This window comes from Scyliorhinus canicula, chromosome 16, assembly GCF_902713615.1.
Source record: "Scyliorhinus canicula chromosome 16, sScyCan1.1, whole genome shotgun sequence".
Taxonomy (NCBI): domain Eukaryota; kingdom Metazoa; phylum Chordata; class Chondrichthyes; order Carcharhiniformes; family Scyliorhinidae; genus Scyliorhinus; species Scyliorhinus canicula.
Window position 1 is genome coordinate 86,653,990 of NC_052161.1, and position 9,940 is coordinate 86,663,929.

Consider the following 9,940-nt stretch of genomic DNA (forward strand, 5'->3'; position numbering starts at 1 on the left):
TACTCTGAATATTTTTGGGTTGTGGGGGCGAAACCCACACAGACACGGGGAGAATGTGCAAACTCCACACGGACAGTGACCCAGAGCCAGGATCGAACCTGGGACCTCAGCGCCGTGAGGCGGTTGTGCTAACCACTCGGCCACCTTGCTGCCCTTATGACTCAATGAATGGCTGCAACGACTTGAAGTGAATGGTACATTAGTCCAATTGAAGTTAGACACTGATTCCAAAGCTAACTTAATCTGCATGACTGATTTAAAAAATCTAAAAGCTCAGCTGATTAGAAGAAATCATAAAATACCTCTGAGAGATTATAATGGTTCAAGCATTAAATATTATGGTGCTTGTGACCCGAATGCAGTGATGAAAATTACATTTTATTCCACCCCATCCTGTATTGTATCTGAGGGCTTGGACTCATTATTAGATGATCGGTCCTGTGAAGAATTAGATTTAGTGCAGTTGGTGTATACCAGCCACAAAGGATTGGATCAACGCTCCGACTATTCTGAGAACATTATCAGCAAATTCAGCGATGTGTTCACATGTTTTGGTACAGTACCATTCATCTACATAATACAACTCAAAGAGGATGGCTCTTTGGATGAGGATGACAACTCAGGGGCAGCAGGGTAGCATGGTGGTTAGCATAAATGCTTCACAGCTCCAGGGTCCCAGGTTCGATTCCCGGCTGGGTCACTGTCTGTGTGGAGTCTGCACGTCCTCCCCCTGTGTGCGTGGGTTTTCTCCGGGTGCTCCGGTTTCCTCCCACAGCCCAAAGATGTGCGGGTTAGGTGGATTGGCCATGATAAATTGCCCGTAGTGTCCTAATAAAAGTAAGGTAAGGGGGGGGTTGTTTGGTTACGGGTATAGGGTGGATACGTGGGTTTGAGTAGGGTGATCATGGCTCGGCACAACATTGAGGGCCGAAGGGCCTGTTCTGTGCTGTACTGTTCTATGTTCTATGTTCTATGATGCAAAACCTGTGATACAGCACCAAGAAGAGCACCCACACCTCTCCAGGATTGCCTCAAAACGGAGCTGGACAGAATGACAAAATTCAAAGTAATCATAAAGATAGAAGAACCTAGCGATTGGGTAAGAGTGGGAGAGATAGAAACAGAGAGACGAGGAGAGGGGGGAAGAGAGAGAGGGAGATTTGGAGAGGGAATGAGGGAGAGAGGAGAGAGTGGGAGAAGGGTTTGTGTAAAGAAAAAGAATGGTGATATTTGCATGTGCATGGTTCCTAAAGATCTTAACGAGAATATCAAAAGAGAACACGACCAAATACCAAAGCGTGAGGAAATCTCATCTGAGATGGCTGGTGCACAATTATTTATGAAACTTGACACATCTCAAGGTTTCTGGCAACTAAAGCTAGAGGAACAAAGGAGAAAGTCCTGCACTTTTAATGCGCCTTTTTGAAGGTACTACTTTCTGAGAATGCTGTTTGGCATAATTTCGGCATCAGAAATTTTTCACGGTGCCATGGAGCACATGATCTAAGGCATCGAAGGTGTACGTGTGTACGTGGTTGATACGTGGATGGGCAGCATGGCAGCATAGTGGGTAGCACTGTTGCTTCGCAGCTCCAGGGTCCCAGGTTCGATTCCCGGCTTGGGTCACTGTCTGTGCGGAGTCTGCACATTCTCTCTGTGTCTGCGTGGGTTTTCTCCGGGTACTCCGGTTTCCTCCCACAGTCCAAAGACGTGCTGTTAGGTAATTTGGACATTTTGATTTCTCCCTCTGTGGAACCGGCACCGGAATGGGGCGACTTGGGGCTTTTCACAGTAACTTCATTGCAGTGTTAATGTGAGCCTACTTATGACAATAAAGATGATAAAAGATTATAACAAATATTCTCATGATAATATATTAATTTATTCTTTCAAAGGAAAGGGGATGTAGTGATATCATGATTGTGTTGTAGATACTCGGGCGTCTGTGAACGGAACGGCCGCGTTCAGAAGAGGCTCCCGCCAGTCTACGATCTTTTTCGGAATTTTCGGCAAAAAAGCAACCCCCCCCCCCCCCCCCCCCAGCGGAGAAAGTGCCCCGGAGCGCCTACCCGACCGAGCCCCCCCCCCCCCCCCTCCCCAGCGGAGCAAGTGCGCCGGAGCGTCGGCCCGACCGAGTCCCCCCCCCCCCCCCCCCACCACCACCACCACCACGAGGCAGGTGGCAGAACAAAGGGGCCCCAACCCGACCAGAAGCCTCTCTCTCTCCCGACCCTGGTGAGTGAGGAGAGGAAAAGGGAAAAGATGATTCCCCCCCCCCCAACAAAAAAGACTTTGGAAAGAAGACCTCTGGAAGAAGGGGGGGGAAATAACAAAACAAAAGCAAACAAGAATTCCTCTTTTTGTCCTTCTTTTCCCAACTTTATTTTTCTCCAACCTCTTTTTTTGAAAAACAAAACAAATTTATCTAAAGAAAATGCCAGAGCAGAGGGAGAAGAGGCACCAAAAGCAAACGGGACGATACTATGCGAGCCCGTTCAGACGAGCCAACCGTCACACGAAGCGGGGGGACCAAAGCCACGCTGCAACAAAAAGACCTGGTCAGACAGGAGTATTTCCCCCCTGGGCCAGGGGGGAACTGGGACTGAAAAGCAGCCTTTGCCGAGGCGCTGAGGGAACATCAGCAGGGAAACAAGGCAGAGGCCAGAGCAGACATGGAGGCCGCAGTACAGGCAGCAATGGCCAAGGCCCTGGCAGAGATGCAGCTCGCCCTGGGCAGAGCAGAGAAGAAACTGGAAGCCCAAGAGAAAAAATTGGAAGCCCAGGACAAGAAACTGGAAGCCCAAGGGGCAACCATTAAGGAGCTGGAAAAGGCCGCAACTGACATGAGCGACCGGATCATGGCCCTGGAGAGAGAGGCGGCGAGACTGGGCACAACGCAGGGGAGTCTGAAGGGCAGGGTGGACGACCAGGAAATCCGCTCGAGAAGGCAAAATGTCAGGATAGTGGGCCTACCAGAGGAGATCGAGGGTAGAAACCCCACTGCCTATGTGGCCGAGATGCTGGGAAACTTAATGGGGAGGGAAACTTTCCCCGACCTACCAGAAACAGACAGAGTACACCGGCCGCTACGCCCGAAGCAAAAGGTGGGGGACAGCCCGAGGGCAGTTATAGCTAAACTGCACCGGTACCAAGACAGGGAAACAATCCTGTACTGGGCCAGGGACAACAGAAATTGCAAATGGGAAGGACACGTCATTAGAATTTACGAGGACGTCGGGGCAGACCTCGCCAGGAGACGGGCCAAATTTAATAGAGCGAAAGCAGCTCTTCACAAGAGCAGAGTGCGTTTCGGTATGCTGTACCCAGCGAAACTCCGGGTCACATACCAAAAAAGAATACTTCTTCACAACCCCCGCCGAAGCAAATCAGTTTATCAAGGAACATGGGCTGGAAAAACAGCAGCGAGGGTAGAAATACGGGGCCCCAGGCAAGGGGCAACAGCACGCCGACGGAGGAGGGGGGAGGGGGAGGCAACGCCAGCCCCCCCCCCCTATCAGGACGAGCGCACCCTGATCAAAGAGAAAACCGCTTCCTTGAGGGATCACCACAGGTGGGAGACCAGGCCCCAGCACGAGGGAACGAGAGCAGCGGAGAAGGGAGAGCAAGCGAGGAGAGCGCAGAGTAGGTTGGGGGAAGAGCAGACAGAAAAACGCAGAGGCTGGGCAAAGGAGAAGCGAGACAGAAATTCCCGAGAGGTGGTTCACCGCATTAGCAATAAAGCTAGCACTGGGGACATGCAGCAAAGCAGGGCCGCAGCGCGCCCCCAACAGGGGGGAAGGCGCCAGGCAGGGAGGGGGGGAGACCACTCAACAGAGGAGGGAGAACAAACGGGGATAGGAGCAGGGGAAAGATGGACAAAGGAGGGATATACGGGAGGGGGGGGGAGAAAAGGGGGGACAGGGAGGGACCGGGGAGGAGGGGGCACACGAAGGGAAGGACCCGGGGGGTGGGGAACACAGGGATGGCGGGACAAACAAGGCGAGAAAAGGAACAACAATAGGGCTACAAAGTGCCACAACAGAGGGCTCGGAACAAGGAATGGCTGCAAGCATCCACCCAGTACGGTCGCTGGGCGAAGGGAGGCCCCAGAGCGCAGGGGACTACCCGCGTGGCAGCCGCACAGAGGGCGGCCATGTTAGATGCCCCCTGGGCGAAGGTAAACCCCGGAGCGCAGGGGCCCGGCCGCATGGAGAGAGTAGCGACAGCAGCCATCCTGAACGGCCCCCTAACAAAGGTGAACCCCGGAGGGCAGGGGCGCGTCCACCAGGTAAATATGGTTGACCCCGCAGGAGCGAGGGGACAGAAACCCCCCACCAGGATAGTCACCTGGAACGTAAGGGGACTCAACGGCCCAGTGAAAAGATCCAAAGTCCTCACCCACTTAAGAAATATGAAGGCCGACATAATCTTCCTCCAAGAGACGCACCTGAGAGAGCAGGACCGACTGAGGGTAAGAAAGGGCTGGGTGGGACAGACCTACCATTCCTGCTACAGGACGAGGGCCAGGGGGTTGGCAATACTGATCAGCAAATGGACGATGTTTAAGGCGTCAAAGACGGTTACGGACCCAGGGGGACGGTACGTCATGGTCAGCGGGGCCATGGATGGGGCACCGGTAGTACTAGTTAACGTGTACGCGCCCAACTGGGACGACACGAGCTTCATCAAGAAGACCATGGTGGAAATCCGGACATAGCGACGCATCGACTAATCATGGGGGGGGGGACTTCAACTGTGTACAGGATCCAACGACTGACAGATCAAACCCCAAAACGGGGAAGACTTCAAGCATGGAAAGAGAACTCGGTCACTTTATGGAGCAGGTGGGAGCGGTGGACCCCCGGAGGTTCGCCCACCCGGAGGAGAAGCAATTCTCCTTCTTCTCCCCAGTACACAACGTATACACCAGAATTGACTTCTTTGTGGTGGGGAAAACGGTGCTTCCAGGGATAGACAAAGTGGAATACTCCGCAATTGTGATATCAGATCACACCCCACACTACATGGACGTGAGGCTGGAGACGGGCAGGGCCCAACGCCCCACATGGAGGTTGGACGTTGCCCTACTAGCAGACAAGTCCTTCAATGAAAAGATATCGCAGGCCATAGCGGAGTACACGAAGAACAACCAGAACGGGGAGGTCTCACCCTCTACGTTCTGGGAAGCACTAAAGGCCATAATAAGAGGGGAAATCATCCCTTTCAAAGCGCAAAGAGATAGGGAGGAAAGGGCAGCTAGGCAGCAGCTGGTCAACTCCATACTGGAGGTAGACCACTAATACTCCGAGGCCCCGACCATAGAGCTCCTGGCGGAGAGGAAAGAACTACAAAGGAACTTCGATCTGCTCTCCACCAGGAAAGCAGTGCATCAACTCCGCCAGGCACATGGGACCCTATACGAACACGGAGACAAAGCCAGCCGCCTGCTGGCACACCAGCTGAGAAAGCAGGCAGCCACCAGAGAAATTGCGCAAATCAGGGACACTCGGGGCACATTAGAAACGGAACCAGAAAAGATCAACAAAACCTTCAAGGCCTTCTACCAAGAGCTGTACACCTCAGAGCCCCCAAGGGGGGAGTCCGGGATGAAACGGTTCCTTGATGGACTGGACATTCCAGTCATGGGGGAGGGCAGAAAACTGGGCCTGGAAGCACCACTAGCACTGGGAGAGATCATGGACAGCATTAGCTCCATGCAGGCGGGGAAGGCGCCGGGACCAGACGGGTTCCCGGCGGACTTCTACAAAAAATTCACGACAGCACTGGCCACGCACCTGCGGGAGATGTTCACAGACTCGCTAGCTAGGGGCACACTGCCAACTACGCTAGCACAGGCCTCAATCTCGCTGATACCTAAGAAAGACAAAGACCCAACGGAATGTGGATCATACAGACCAATCTCACTTCTCAACGCGGATGCCAAAATACTGGCCAAGATCCTAGCCAAAAGGCTGGAAGACTGCGTGCCAGAGGTGGTAGCAGAAGACCAGACGGGCTTTGTCAAAAGTAGACAGCTTACTTCGAACATTAAGCGCTTGCTGAACTTGATAATGACCCCATCCGGGGAGAGAACACAAGAGGTGACCGTCTCCCTGGACGCAGAAAAGGCCTTCGACAGGGTTGAATGGAAATACCTCATAGAGGTACTGGAGCAGTTCGGGCTTGGAACAGGGTTCACCGCTTGGGTAAAGCTCCTATATAGCGCTCCCATGGCGAGCGTATGGACAAACAACACCAACTCCCGATACTTCCAGCTGCACAGGGGCACCAGACAAGGATGCCCACTGTCCCCGCTGCTGTTCGCACTAGCAATCGAACCGCTAGCAATCGCGCTCAGGGCAGCAAAATGTTGGAGGGGGATCCGAATGGGGGGGCAGAGAGCACTAAAGGGCCTGTCGTTCAAACAAGCCAGACACAAATTCCGCTACCTGGGGATCCAAATAGGCCATGACTGGAAAGGGATCCACAAATGGAACCTGACCAGTCTGACAGAGGAAGTAAAAAAGGATCTGCAAAGATGGAACACACTCCCACTCTCCCTCGCGGGGAGAGTCCAGACGATCAAAATGAACGTACTGCCCAGGTTCCTCTTCCTGTTTAGATCCATTCCGATCTACATCCCCAAGGCCTTTTTCAAAGCGCTGGACAAACTAATCATGGCGTTTGTATGGGGTGGGGGGGAAGAATGCTAGGATCCCAAAGAAGGTCTTGCAAAAAACAAAATCCAGGGGGGGGCTTGCTCTCCCAAACCTACAATTCTACCACTGGGCGGCGACGGCTGAGCATGTAAGGGGATTGATCAAAGAGCCAGAAGCCGAGTGGGTGCGTGCGGAGGAGGCCTCCTGCATGGGGACCTCCCTCCGGGCCCTCGCCACGGCAGCACTCCCATCCCCACCCAAAAAACACTCCAGCAGCCCAGTGGTGACAGCCACCCTCCAATCCTGGAACCAACTCTGGCAGCAATTTGGCCTGACCAAAATGTCAGGTAAAGCTGCCCCTGTGTGCGTGGGTTTCCTCCGGGTGCTCCGGTTTCCTCCCACAGTCCAAAGATGTGCGGGTTAGGTGGATTGGCCATGATAAATTGCCCGTAGTGTCCTAATAAAAGTAAGGTTAAGGGGGGGGTTGTTGGGTTACGGGTATAGGGTGGATATGTGGGTTTGAGTAGGGTGATCATGGCTCGGCACAACATTGAGGGCTGAAGGGCCTGTTCTGTGCTGTACTGTTCTATGTTCTAGAGAGACACACACACACACGGACAGACAGAGAGAGAGACACACACACACACACAGACAGACAGACAGAGAGAGAGAGAGAGATGGTGAGATTCTCCGGTCTCATGACACTCTCACTTTAACGAAACGTGGCCGGTGAATAGCGGGAGAGGCCGAAAACGGGAACCGCGCTACTCCCCCGACACTGTATGTATCTGCGCTGGTGGATGGCTGTGATGACAGCAGTGACGATTCGATCGTGTCTTCCTCAGATTTCCCTCTGAGGTGTTTTCCTGGGAGGCTGGAGAGGGGACCCCCGGGATGGGCCGGTGCCATCGGCTGGAGGACCTGCGGGAGAATGGACATGTGGGAGGGATGGGTCAGTCAGTACTCACGATTGACAGGTCCTCCGGGTGGGGCCCGGTGTTTCCTCACCTCTGCGGTGTGTCCCCCCTTCGCACAGCCACCCCACTCACCTCCACGGCCCACTCCTCGAAGATGGTGATGATTCTTATGTTCAGCACCTCTCCACCAGTCTGGGCCCTCTCCTGCTGATTGTGGGAGAGCTTTTCCTGAGGAGTCACTGAGAGGGCATCGTTAGCCGCACGCCTGGTTAGAATGTACAGTGCAGAAGGAGGCCATTCGGCCCATTGAGTCGCAGTGGAAGGTGGGGGGATGGGTGTGAAGGGAGGGTTGGGGGGGGATTTGGCGGGGGAAGTGGGATGGAGAGAGTTTGGGGGGTGGATGCTTGCATGGGGAGGGGGGGGGGGGTTAGGCCTCGGCGGAGAGGGGGAGAGGGGGTGGGGGGAGGCATTGTTGACTACTCATTTGTGCTGCCCGGTGTAGATGGTTGACCTTTTTTCGACACTGGAGGCCAGCCCTCCTGGCCACACTGCCCGAGCTGACAGCTGTCGCCACCTCATCCCAGGCAGCACTGGCTGCCCGATGGCTCACCCTCCAGGATATCCCTCCCGGCCTCCACAGTGTCTAGGAGCCTCCCCAGGTCAGCATCTCTGAATCTTGGATCTGGTCTCCTCGGAGAGAGTCAGAGAGAGGAAGACAGAGAGAGGGAGGGAGAGAAAGAGAGAGAGAGAAACAGAGAGAGAGATGGAGAGAGACAGAGGGAGAGAGAGACAGAGAGAGGGAGAGAGAGGTACAGAGGGCGGCTGGTAGATGCCGGGAGATTGTTCTTCCAGGATCTACCCCTCTCCCTACGCCTCGTGAGATTGAAAGCGATATCCAGGGAAGTCGCAATCTGAATCCTGCCATTGTGGACGAGTTCGCTGTTTTGCAAATCTGCATATTAGAGCGAGTACCTAGTCTCACTCTAATGTCCGCTCCCTAGATCAAACCAAGGATTGGGATCTAACCCTTGGTGACTTCGGGCGCGTGCCGTTCAGTGCTGGTCTCCACAAACGGGGACGACAAAATGGCACTTGTGGGTCTCCCAGGGTATAAGAAGCACCCAGGTGCTTGCCTTCTCAGCAGCGTGGCACCCTGGAACTGCTGGTGCCAACCTGACACTGACCAGATGGTACTGCCAGGGTGCCAGGCTGGTGGTGCCATGATGGGGATTGGGCCTAGGGGTGCCCTGCATATGTGGGGGGTTAGGGAGGGAAACGAGAGATCGGGGTGTTGAGGATGCCATTTAAAAATAAAAACACCGAGCTAAACGTGCTTGTTACAGAACTCTTCCACTTTGGTCAGATCCACCCAGACCGACAGAGACATACAGAGATCAGAGATAGAGAGAAAGAGTGAGAGAGAGACAGAGAGAGAAAGACAGAGAGAAAGAGAGAGACAGAGAGCGAGATAGAAAGAGAGTGAGAGCGAGAGACACAGATAGAGAGGCAGAGAGATAGAAAGTGAGGTAGAAAAAAAGAGACAGAGAGACAAAGGGAGATAGACAGAAAGATAGACAGAGAAACAGGGTGAGAGAATGAGACAGAGAAAAAGACAGACAAACAGGCAGTGACAGCTAGAGTGGGAGAGAAAGAGACAGAGAGAGAGGCAGAGAGAGTAAAACAGACAAAGCGAGAGAGAGACACCGAGATAGAGAGATGCAGAGGGAGAGACAGAGTTGGAGAGAGAGAGACAGAGCTTCAATGAAGTTAGTGTGAAAAGCCCCTAGTCGCCACATTCCGACGCCTGTTCAGGGAGGCCAGTACGGGAATTGAACCCACGCTGCTGGCCTTGTTCTGCATTAGACAGGGAGGGAACGGGTGAGAGAATGAGGGAGAAAGAGAGAGAGAGGGAGAGAGAGAGACAGGCAGAGAGACAGAGAGAGTGAGAAAGAAAGAGACAGAGAAAGAGACAGAGAGGCAAAAAAGACTGAGCGTGAGAGACAGAGACAGACAAACAGAGAAAGAGAGAGATAAAGTGAGAAAGAGAGAGATAAGAAGGCAGAGAGAAAGAGGAAGATGGAGAGAGAGGCAGAGAGAAAGAGACGCAGAGAGAGAAAGAAACAGAGAGGAAGAGCGAGACAGGGAGATAGACAGGAAGGAACAGGGTGTGAGAATGTGAGACAGAGAGAGTGAGGGAGAAAGAGGGCAGAGAAACAGACAGATAGAGAGCGAAAGAGAGAGAGAAACAGAAAGAGAGGGAGACAGTGAGAAAAGCAGACAGAGAGACAGCGAGAGTGAGAGAGAAAGAATGAGAGAGAGAGAAAGAGAGAGAGATAAATACAGCAACAGAGCGACAGAGAGACA